The sequence below is a fragment of the Pseudoliparis swirei genome, chromosome 22, assembly GCF_029220125.1.
Source record: "Pseudoliparis swirei isolate HS2019 ecotype Mariana Trench chromosome 22, NWPU_hadal_v1, whole genome shotgun sequence".
Lineage (NCBI taxonomy): Eukaryota > Metazoa > Chordata > Actinopteri > Perciformes > Liparidae > Pseudoliparis > Pseudoliparis swirei.
Window position 1 is genome coordinate 5,878,172 of NC_079409.1, and position 10,494 is coordinate 5,888,665.

Consider the following 10,494-nt stretch of genomic DNA (forward strand, 5'->3'; position numbering starts at 1 on the left):
ATTTTGACGGATGTGTACCCCCCCTGTGCATCCTGCGTGCACTGTGTGTGTGTGTGTGTGTGTGTGTGTGTGTGTGTGTGTGTGTGTGTGTGTGTGTGTGTGTGTGTGTGTGTGTGTGTACTGAAATCCACAGTGACATGTAGTCATATCAAAATGTCATATATCACTAAACCACATCAACTATGTTCAAACCACATCCTCTGAATAAAACCAGCGCATGATGAATGTTCAGTGTTGTGCTTCAGACCAAACGCATATCATTAATGGCCGTGTAAACAACGATATAATCTAATATCTGCCTCTTTGTTTCCCTCGTACAAAGTGATTGATGCAGCGCTGGTCGCGCCTGTGCCCATTACAACGAGGTAGTGCACCCTCAGCAACAGGCACTCGCACTAATTTAATTGATATTTTGCACACAAGTCAGCGTTTCCTGACCGCAGCCCTGGTTTGATGCTCGGTGAATAACCGTCGGCTGAGCTCACCTCCCGAGACGAGCTGCAGAGTGCTCTGCTGAGCAGGATGGCGGCCGGGTGCAGAGCGGCCATCAGATCGTATCTCAGAGGGTCTGGAGGGGCTGCTGTAAACCATCAGACTCCATCGTGAGTAACACAGGAGGAGGAGATGCTGTTTTCCATGAAAACTCACACTTTTATTCATCAAATGAAATGCAACGTGAATATAAAATATAGTTAAGACATTGACAAGGTTAGAAATAATTATTTATATTATATATATCATTTATATATATTTAATTTATTATTTAATTTATAAATATATATATATTTATTTATTCATTTATATATTTATTTTTATGTTTATTTATATACACACTACCATTCAAAAGTTTGGGGTCACCCAGAGAATTCGTTGTTTTCCATGACAACTCACTTTTATTCATCAAGTTAATTGCAACATGAATATAAAATCTAGTCAAGACATTGATAAGGTTCTAAATAATGATTTGTATTGTAAATATTAATGTAGTTATTCTTGTGGCTCAAAGGAAAAAACACACGACCGTTCAAAAGTTTGGGGTCACACAGACAATTTGGTGTTTTACATGAAAACTCACACTTTTATTTATCAAATAATTTGCAACATGAATATAAAATCTAGTCAAGACATTGACGAGGTTATAAATAATGATTTTTATTGTAAATATTAATGTTCTTCTTGTGGCTCAAAGGAAGGCCAGTTGTATAGCTTCTCTCAGCAGCATAACTGTTTTCAGCTGCGCTCACATAAAAAGGGTCTCCAAGGGTTTTCTACCCCTCCGCTAGTCTTCTAAGGCGATAACACAATGTCCCACTAGAACACTGGAGATGGGCCTCTACACACCTCTGTAGAGACTTCATTACACACCAGAGAATAGTCATCTACACATTAACTATGTAGAGAGTATTTATGATTCATTTAATGTTATCTTCATTGATAAAAGAGCTTTACTTTGAAAAATAAGGACATTTCTAAGTGACCGCAAACCTTTCAGCGGTAGTGTATATTTATGTAAAAACTAAACAAAGGAGATGTATTGAATAAAAAGAAATGGACAGTCTTTATGCTAAGCTAACCCTGATGTTAGCTTTATTATTTAGCTTTGTAGATGTACAGTATAGGTAGATAGATAGATAGATGATAGATAGATTGGGAGGTAGATAGATAGGTAGGGAGATATATGATAAATTGATAGATAGATATATTTTTAAAGACGATAGATAGATAGATGAATGTATGGATGATAGATAGATAGAGATATATGATAGATAGATGCATAGATGGATGATATGTAGACTCCAGCTCTATAGACATAGTGGCATCAATCCTCCGAGCTAACTCTCTGAAGGAAATAATCCTTTAAAGTTATAAACATTTCCTTTGAAGGCGTTAACATTCATATGAAGTGAAGCGTCTGAATCTGAAGCCCAGTTTTTGACTTTCTGTGGGAACTGCAAAAACAAAAGGCCCTCGGCTGAATGACGAAACCCTCGTTACGTTCTCAATCAGATATGTCGGAGTACAAAACCAAAACAAACCGCGTCACGACGCTGCACCTGCCACCTCGCTGCCACCGAAGCCTTTATTCATGATTACATTCCCAGACATGTGACGAACGTTTCTTTGATTTGTCAGCGCCGAAATCCCACGCTGACAAACACCCAGAGAATGTAAACGGCAGACGGCGAGGCGAGGGCGTGCCAGACATCCACCGGGAGGACCGAGCTCACATGTTTACGCTCGACACCTGCCAGTTCATGTACATTAAATGCATCCCGACCAGATCTCTTCACTTGGGTTTCTTTAACCCGATGTGGTGGATGCTAATTCCCACCCTGCTGGCGGCCGCAGGATTCATTAGTGGTCGTGTGGGCTCGGGCAGCAGCTATCGATCCGAGGAGCTCTTCCTCTGCACGAAGAGGCTCCGGCCGCCCATCCATCACCGTGACAACGGGGAGACTGGAGCCTGAAGCCGGAGCGGTGCTGTGGTCAGAGGAAGGTTACAGTCAAGGTGTACAGGGAGGTCGGATGAGGGAGCCGCGGTACTAGAGGTCGTTCGCAGACAGAGGGCGCTATCAACATTCAGATCCAAGGGCAAAGACTTTCAACCAAACCCGACAATGAGGGAGACGTGACGTCGCCATGGGCCTCTGATGGGCCTTTGCAGAATCACCCGAGATCGTTTTAAAGCCCGAAGATGGTTTATGAAATATGAAAAAAGCCTTTTTAATGTAATTCTGGAAATAGTAATAAACGTACATCACCACCGGGGGGGATGGTGATGTACGTTTATTAATATTTCAAGAATTCAACATTCAAGACAAAAGCAAAACCACCGTCAGTGCACAAATCCGTGTTTCCTGATTATTTCCTTCAGAGAGTTAGCTCGGAGGATTGATGCCACTCAGGCATGACTCTCCTCATCTCCGAGAGGAGATAGAAAGCCAATATCAATATTTCATAAACAAATGAAACGCTGGGTGGAGGCGAGCACCAGAGTGGCCCTGGAGGAGAGGCGATCAATGGGAGCATCGCTCCGTCCACAGGCCCGCGCAGGACAATGCTATTACCCATCAGGCCGAGTGGAGCATCGACCCGCCGGCTGCTCTGAGTGGACTGATCCGATAAAAGGCATTAGAACATTTGTTCAGTGACACAGCGGCTGCTGGTCCGAGCCCAGGAGCTCTGAGACACAAAGGGTTGTGAGGTGATGTCGACCTTAGTTTTAAAGTTCATTTCAGTAAATGTCCTATCTGACCAGTTACTAGATACAAGAATAAAACTGATTTTATAACCTGTGACTCGGTGCAGGGGAATTCATAAATGATCCAATTTGATGGCTCGATGGAAGATTAGTTTAAAAAGTCAGGATAAATAGACAGGTAGAAAGATAGATAGATAGATATATAAATAGATAGATAGATATATAAATAGATAGATAAATATAAATATATATTTTTTTAAAATTATATATATATCTAAATAAATACATATAAATAAATACATATATATATAAATAAATAAATAAATACATAAATAAATACATAAATAAATACATATACATCTATAAATATGTATAAATTCATATATATATATATATAAATAGATAGATATTATAAATAGATAGATATAGATAGGTAGTCCCCCCTGTCGCCTTCCTGGCGCAGCTCTACACGTCGTGTTCGTATCTGTGCAGCAACACGTCAACATGAATGAAAATGTATTTGAATGATTTATTCAAAGCGATGAAAGCAGCGTCAGCGTCTTGAGGCGTTAGCTGCTGCTCGCCGGAGGACGTCGAGTTGAACGTCTGGGGAACATCTGTCAGGAGAGCGCTCCTCAAGTAGAGTCCACTGGGTGGGAAACACGCGTGTGTTGTCTGCACGCCTCCAGGTCCATGTGGTCCAACTCTTCCCTCTCCTCTGACCACTCCCTCTTCCAGGCTCTCACCTGTCTCTCTTCACCTGCCCGTCTGGCTTCTCTCTCTTAGCTGAGCAGATGAGCCTAAAAAACAAGCCAAACCACTCCTCCATGTGCTAAAAGAAGAAGAACAACAGCTCTTCTGGAAATTATAAACAAATGTTGCTCGACTGACGAAGGATGTTTTTAGTTATTTTGCAGGAATGTTTTCCCCTTTCTTTGGTTTCATAAAACCAGTAACTAGGTGAGTCTGGTTGCACGACACTACATGGGGGGAGGGGAGGTGAAGTTGTGGATCAAAACCCCAAGGGAAGGGGGGGACGAGTGAAAAGCGTGAGAACCAGGAAATGAAAGAGAAGGAGAACCAGGAAACGCCGCGTCACGGGGAGTTAATCCTCCAGATCTGAATCAGATCCTCAGGAGAACGTCAAGAAATACAGAGAATCAGACGCAGGGGCGGACTTCATGATTTAAGGGCCCCCCCCCCGAGGCAAACATGGCCCCCCAGAGTCTGAACTCTATTTAAAAACACACTAAACGTGGCCACATAGTTTTCTAGTGAGTACGAGCTGCGTGTCGGAGCAGATACGATCCGCCCCAAGATAAAACATTGATAATATTAATAGATTTTCTCTCTTAAAAAAAAAAGATGAACTTTCACACCTCCGGATGAAAACTAAAGCCAGCGCTTTGCAGGCCCATTCTGCCCCCTGCTGGACAACAACGCAACGCCTCAATAAAAGAAAACAATGCATTCAACAATCAAACACAACATTCATTCATTTGAATGCATATTTTTCATTTAAATGACAAAATCATAATTTTAAGTGTGATTTGTTTCCATGTTGGTGTTTCAAATCTTCCATATATACCCGACATACGCTCTCTTCAGTGTTTCCTGCATTATTTGCCGCTTGCAGTTCAAACAGAGCCTGTGTTTGTCGAGCAGAACTCGTTTTTATAGCCGCGTGGTCGCAGTCAGAGCAGCAGGGGGACTCTTTGTGGGAAACACATTGAAACGCCTGAAAAGAAGACGAAGGGGAGTGACGCGTGAGTCCGGTTCAGAGGTGGAAGTCACATGAAGGAGGCTGTCGTCAAAGCGATGAGCTCCAACGAGTCCACCGTCAGGTTTACGGTTTTTAAACCTTTGCAATCGACATATTTAAACTGGATTCCACTCACAACACAACACCTTGCTCCTTTGTTCCTCCTTTTATTGAGCTGGGTTCAGTCTCCAGGTCATCTATATCAACCCATACAACGAAGCAAAGCTCCTTTAACCCTTGTGTTGCCTTTGGGTCATTTTGACCCGATTCAATGTTTCACCCTCCTGTTACCTTTATATTTACTAACATATTTTACCCTTTGGGTTCAATTTGACGCCAGCAATTAAAACCTCCAGAAAATTATTAGAATTAATATTGTTTTCCAAGTTTAAGTGTGAGGCACTTTATGTTTGTTTGTTGACTACCGAAAGAAAACCGACATTAAACATTGAATGGGGTCAAATTAATCCTAAAGCGGGGGGAGGGTGTAATATTGATTCGGGTCAAAATGACCCTAAGGCAACACAAGGGTTAAGTAGAAAGAGGTGGAAAACCGACATCCTCTCCGGACTTGTCGTCCTAAGTATTGCATTAAGTTGGAATTATTTGTATTTCTATCTTTTTTTTCTTCGTTTTGTTTATTTTTTTCGAGCAAATCAAAATCCTGTTTGACTTGACATCCACTCTGTAAGTACCACAGTGTGGTTTGGTAGACTTTGAGGAGGAGGAGGAGGAGGAGGTGGAGGCCTGGTGGATGACGACGGTACTGGGAGTTTCCGCCCAAGCAGGAGCAGAAATAACCCCGAGGCTCATGTGTCTGTACACACAAACATGAATGAAATACTGCAACGTAAAGCAAGCTGTTCACCCCCAGCATCGGTTATTAATGTGAGCAGCCTTTAGACGTGATCACGCGCCTCGTCTCGTGATTTACTGCCTGACAGAAGCACCTTTTACTGTGGAAATAAACCCAGAGATAATAGATCATGAAGTTAGTTAATCTGACAGAGAACATTGAATTAGTTTAACTTGCATATTATTTATGGGCAGCATAAAGCAGGAAATGGAGGCTTTTGGGAAATCAGGAGCTCAACAATATGATTAACGTGTGCCAGGAAAGCGATTGTATTGAATATTAAAGGTTTGACTCGCTTGTGGAAGGGCTCAGATGGAGGGGGGGACCGTTATCCATCCCCTCAGATCCAACCCGGGTTCGTATTGATCGTATTGATCGCATCGTGACGGGTCGGGCTCGTATCGACTGCTGCGTGACTCACGCCGGTCAAAGTCCATGTTGTGCCGCTGTGTACTCGCGGATTACGAGAGCACGGCGGCTCAATAAAAAGAGGGCGAGGAGGAAGAGATAGGCGGCCAGCAGGACACTGTACATGTGACCGCGATAACAGTTGAAGTGGTAAAAGCTGCAGCTGCTGTTTGTAAAAACTGCTTTTCGGTCTCAAAGTATTTTTGGGTGGCGGGGAAATATAACTCTAACACGCTACTGTGCGTTTGTTCTAGTTCATATGTTTTCTCCCTCTTCAAATTACAATCTAATAGCCTGTCATCATACTTAACGATATACTCCCGGGGCACTAGGACCTGGGGGAGGCTGCTCGAAGGCTGTCTCACTCCGTCTCTAAGACAGCCAATGAGGTGAGCTCAAAACTAATGATGCACAGAGTGACCTGTAAGTCCAGGTAGTCACAGAATGTGGCTATTTATATGAATATATATATATATATATATATATATAGCTTTACTTGAGGCAAATAAGAGTTAGAAAGTGTCTCCGGTGAACGAGCGAATTCAAAAAACAAGAAATAACCATCGACGTCTCTCTATTCTCTGCATCAATATATATTATTATTATATTTTTTCCATTGAATGGTATATTTGAGGCTGAAATAGTTCATCTTTATCTCAGTGATAGAGTCCAAATAAACATAAAATATCACTATGACCCTGAAATGATGTCTCTTACAATGAAACCTTCCTTGAATTTAACCGAGGAAGCACTTTCCCTCAGTCAGCGCTCCCCCTCGACTCCTCCAGACCGAGCCGTGTTCCCCGTGACCTGGAAACATCTGGCCAGTGGACGGGGGGAAGGCCGACATTACTCAGAGTGGGAAACACACCACCTTCAAACCAAAACCACTTCTAAAATACAGCGAATGAGCTGAGCTGGTGTTACGCAGTCATAAAAACGTCGTCTCGGGGTGGAGAGTGTGTGCCAGGCACATATGTGTACCCACACGTGTAGCTCTGTGGCAATGTGAGTCAGTCCACGCTGGTTTAATATCAACTATTGGATGTATCAGACTTTTAAAAATATATATTCATATTCCTCAGATGAAACTTGAAGCACCTTGACATGTGTGTTTTTTGGTAAAAGATCTCTAATGAATCAGGATTAATTGTAATACATGTGTGTATCCATTAACTATTGTCAAGTGTTTATTTTTACGTCTGGTATCAACATGAAGTCTGTGATCCGATTGGTCGAGGCTGATCCGTGTCTAAATACATACGGAAAGTATTCAGACCCCTTTAAAAAAAACTTGTTGCATCATCCCTAAGAAGACTTCTGGCTGTACGAGCTCAAAGGCTTCTACTCAATACTGAGCAAAGGCTCTGAATACTTAGGACCATGTGAGATTTCATTTTTTCTTTTTTAATAAATTTGCAAAAATGTCTACGTTTGTTTTTTTATTTCAGTTTTTCTTTTTTAATAAATTTGCAGAAATTTCTAAGTTTCTGATTTTTATTTCAGTTGTTCTTTTTAAATAAATGTGCAGACATTTCTAAGTTTGTTTTTTTATTTGTTTTTCTTTATTAATAAATCTGCAAAAATGTCTACGTTTGTTTTTTATTTCAGTTTCTTTTTTTATACATTAGCAACAATTTCTACATTTCTGTTATTTTATTTCAGTTTTTAATTTTTAATAAATCTGCAAAAATGTCTACGTTTGTTTTTTTATACATTAGCAACAATTTCTACATTTCTGTGATTTTATTTCAGTTTTTCTTTTTTAATAAATTTGCAAAAATGTCTACGTTTCTGTTTTTTATTTCAGTTTTTCTTTTTTTATACATTAGCAAAGGTTTCTACATTTGTTATTTTCTGTCCAGATGGGGTGCTGCGTGAACATTAATGAGAAATAAAATGAACTTTTTTGATTTTAACAAATGGCTGCATTGAAGCAAAGAGTGAACATTTCAAAGGGGTCTGAATACTTTACATAATCTGGATAAAAATGGGTCTTTGCACCGTATTATCTGGAGTGCATGTGCATTTTGATTACGACTTAAGATTATCATTTCTAAATAACCTTTTGTCGAAGGTTTTGCTCGTGGTCAAACATTGCTCTGGCTTCACGGTCCAAGGTCAAGATGTGAAAGAGAGATCCTAAGGATTTAGGAAACGAAGACCAGCCACATATTCAGATAATACGACTATAGGTGATGTAATCATGCCACGGCGAATGTGGATTTTTGCATCACTTTAAATGTCCTTTTATTTTTCTGCAAAGGATGCTCCAGTGTGTCCCGGGGAGATAAAGGAGATAGGAAAGGAAGCATTGAAGTACCTTTGCTTGACATTTAGAGGATTGGATTAGCTCTTATCACTGTAACTTTATCATGGTCATTTCACTAGAAGACCTCGGCCACTCACTTCATCTACCTGTAGCTTTTACTGAGATCGTTTAGAGATAGCAGGAAGGGGCGGAGTCAGGTGACTTTTCATCTCGTCAGGTGTTCTCTGTTTCTTAAGAGCGTGGTCTTCATCTGGACCCGATCCCAATGCGAGCCAGACCGCCTCCAAAGGACTTCAACATGGATTTACACCGTTATCCCCAAGATGATCTCGATGCAGACGCATTTTAATGCCCCTTGTGAACGGGTCGTACCATTATAGTGCTTTTGGGATCGTTTTTATGCATACAAAAAAAAAAGAGTTATCGCATCACATTGCTCACCTTCCTCTCAGCTCAGGAGCATCAATGCATTCATGAAATATTCACAACTTTAAAAAAAAGAAAGAATAAGAAGAAGCCATGCTCGGTCTTACTCTTTATCTTTAAACACACGCACATGTGAAGAGATATTCATCTCAAAGCATGGCGACGACACCCAGTAAATGATGTCGATACACGCTGCACTTTGATGCATCTCATTTGAATAAATACTGTTCAAAAATATTTAGGATATCTCCGTTCTCATGGCATCAAACCCCGGTGGACACGTCCCAATGCGGTTTCAGGGGAAATGTCAACCTTTTAAAAACACTTTTTGGTTTTTAGGTGATGGACTGTTTGTCTGCTGTTTGGGGCCTCGGGCAATATCCCACAATCAAGCATCCATTACACACATTGTTATTACAGCTCAGCTGTATTCAAACGACTCGTTAATCCTGCCCTCGTTTTATAATTTTTCCCGTGGGAGTCAAATCTAGCACGACGGGTTTTTAAATCCCCCCCAAAAAACGACTTTCTATGAAGCAATCCTTCGGAATAATACGGAGGAACGGATACATGGAAGGAGAGTTAACACACACACACACACACACTTCTTCTTTGTTCCGTGAATACGGCGTCTTGATCGCTGACTCAGCCGGTTTAGATAACAACCAGAATACAGTTTGTGCTATTACATAATTGGTCTGAGCAGGTCACCAACTTTTTGTTTTTAAAGCTCTGCCAAAAAGAAGTCTTGTATTTCAGGCTGAGCATCTCGGTTATTGTCTTAGTGCACGATAGACAACACACACACACACCTCCTCTTCCTCTTGATGTCTTCCACCCCTCTGCAGAACATGCCGGGTGTTTCTGGAGAGGGGCGAGTCCCTGGGGATTCTGCTGTGGGCTGAAGTGACATGCTGTGGCCAGGAGGAAACACTCAGCCATTGGCTGAGGTCAAAAAGATCAAATGTGGCCGATAGCTTCCTCAGACCAGAAAGCCATTCGTCTTGTTTATCCAGACTCCAACAGCAAGGACGGCGAAGCCTCAGCTACGGGTCATAGACTCAGTCAGGAGACAAAACACTCATGAACTTTACATAAATACACCAAGAAATATTTAGAAAAAGCTTCATTTTTTGTCTTTTTATTCAAGATTTGAGATTGAATTCAGATAATTTATAAATTTTTCACTTGCGTGAAAATACCAATCAGCAAGTTACATTAACATCCAGAACGTCTTAACATGAGTACATGTATTTACACTGTATGGGATAATAATAATAATAATAATGTAATGGTTTTTATTACTTACTTTTAATCGTATATATATATTATATTAATATATATATATTTATAATATATATATATATTATATTAATATATATATAGTATGTATGCAAAAGGAGGATGGAGGGAGCAATCACGTGCTGCTGAGTATATATATATATATATTACTTTCTTTTCATATTATGTTTGTTATTGTTTTATGTTTATTATGGTCTGTCAAGGGACTACATATGCTAATTAGCTGTGGAGCTTAAATCTGCTAAGAGCATTAAATGGTGACATGT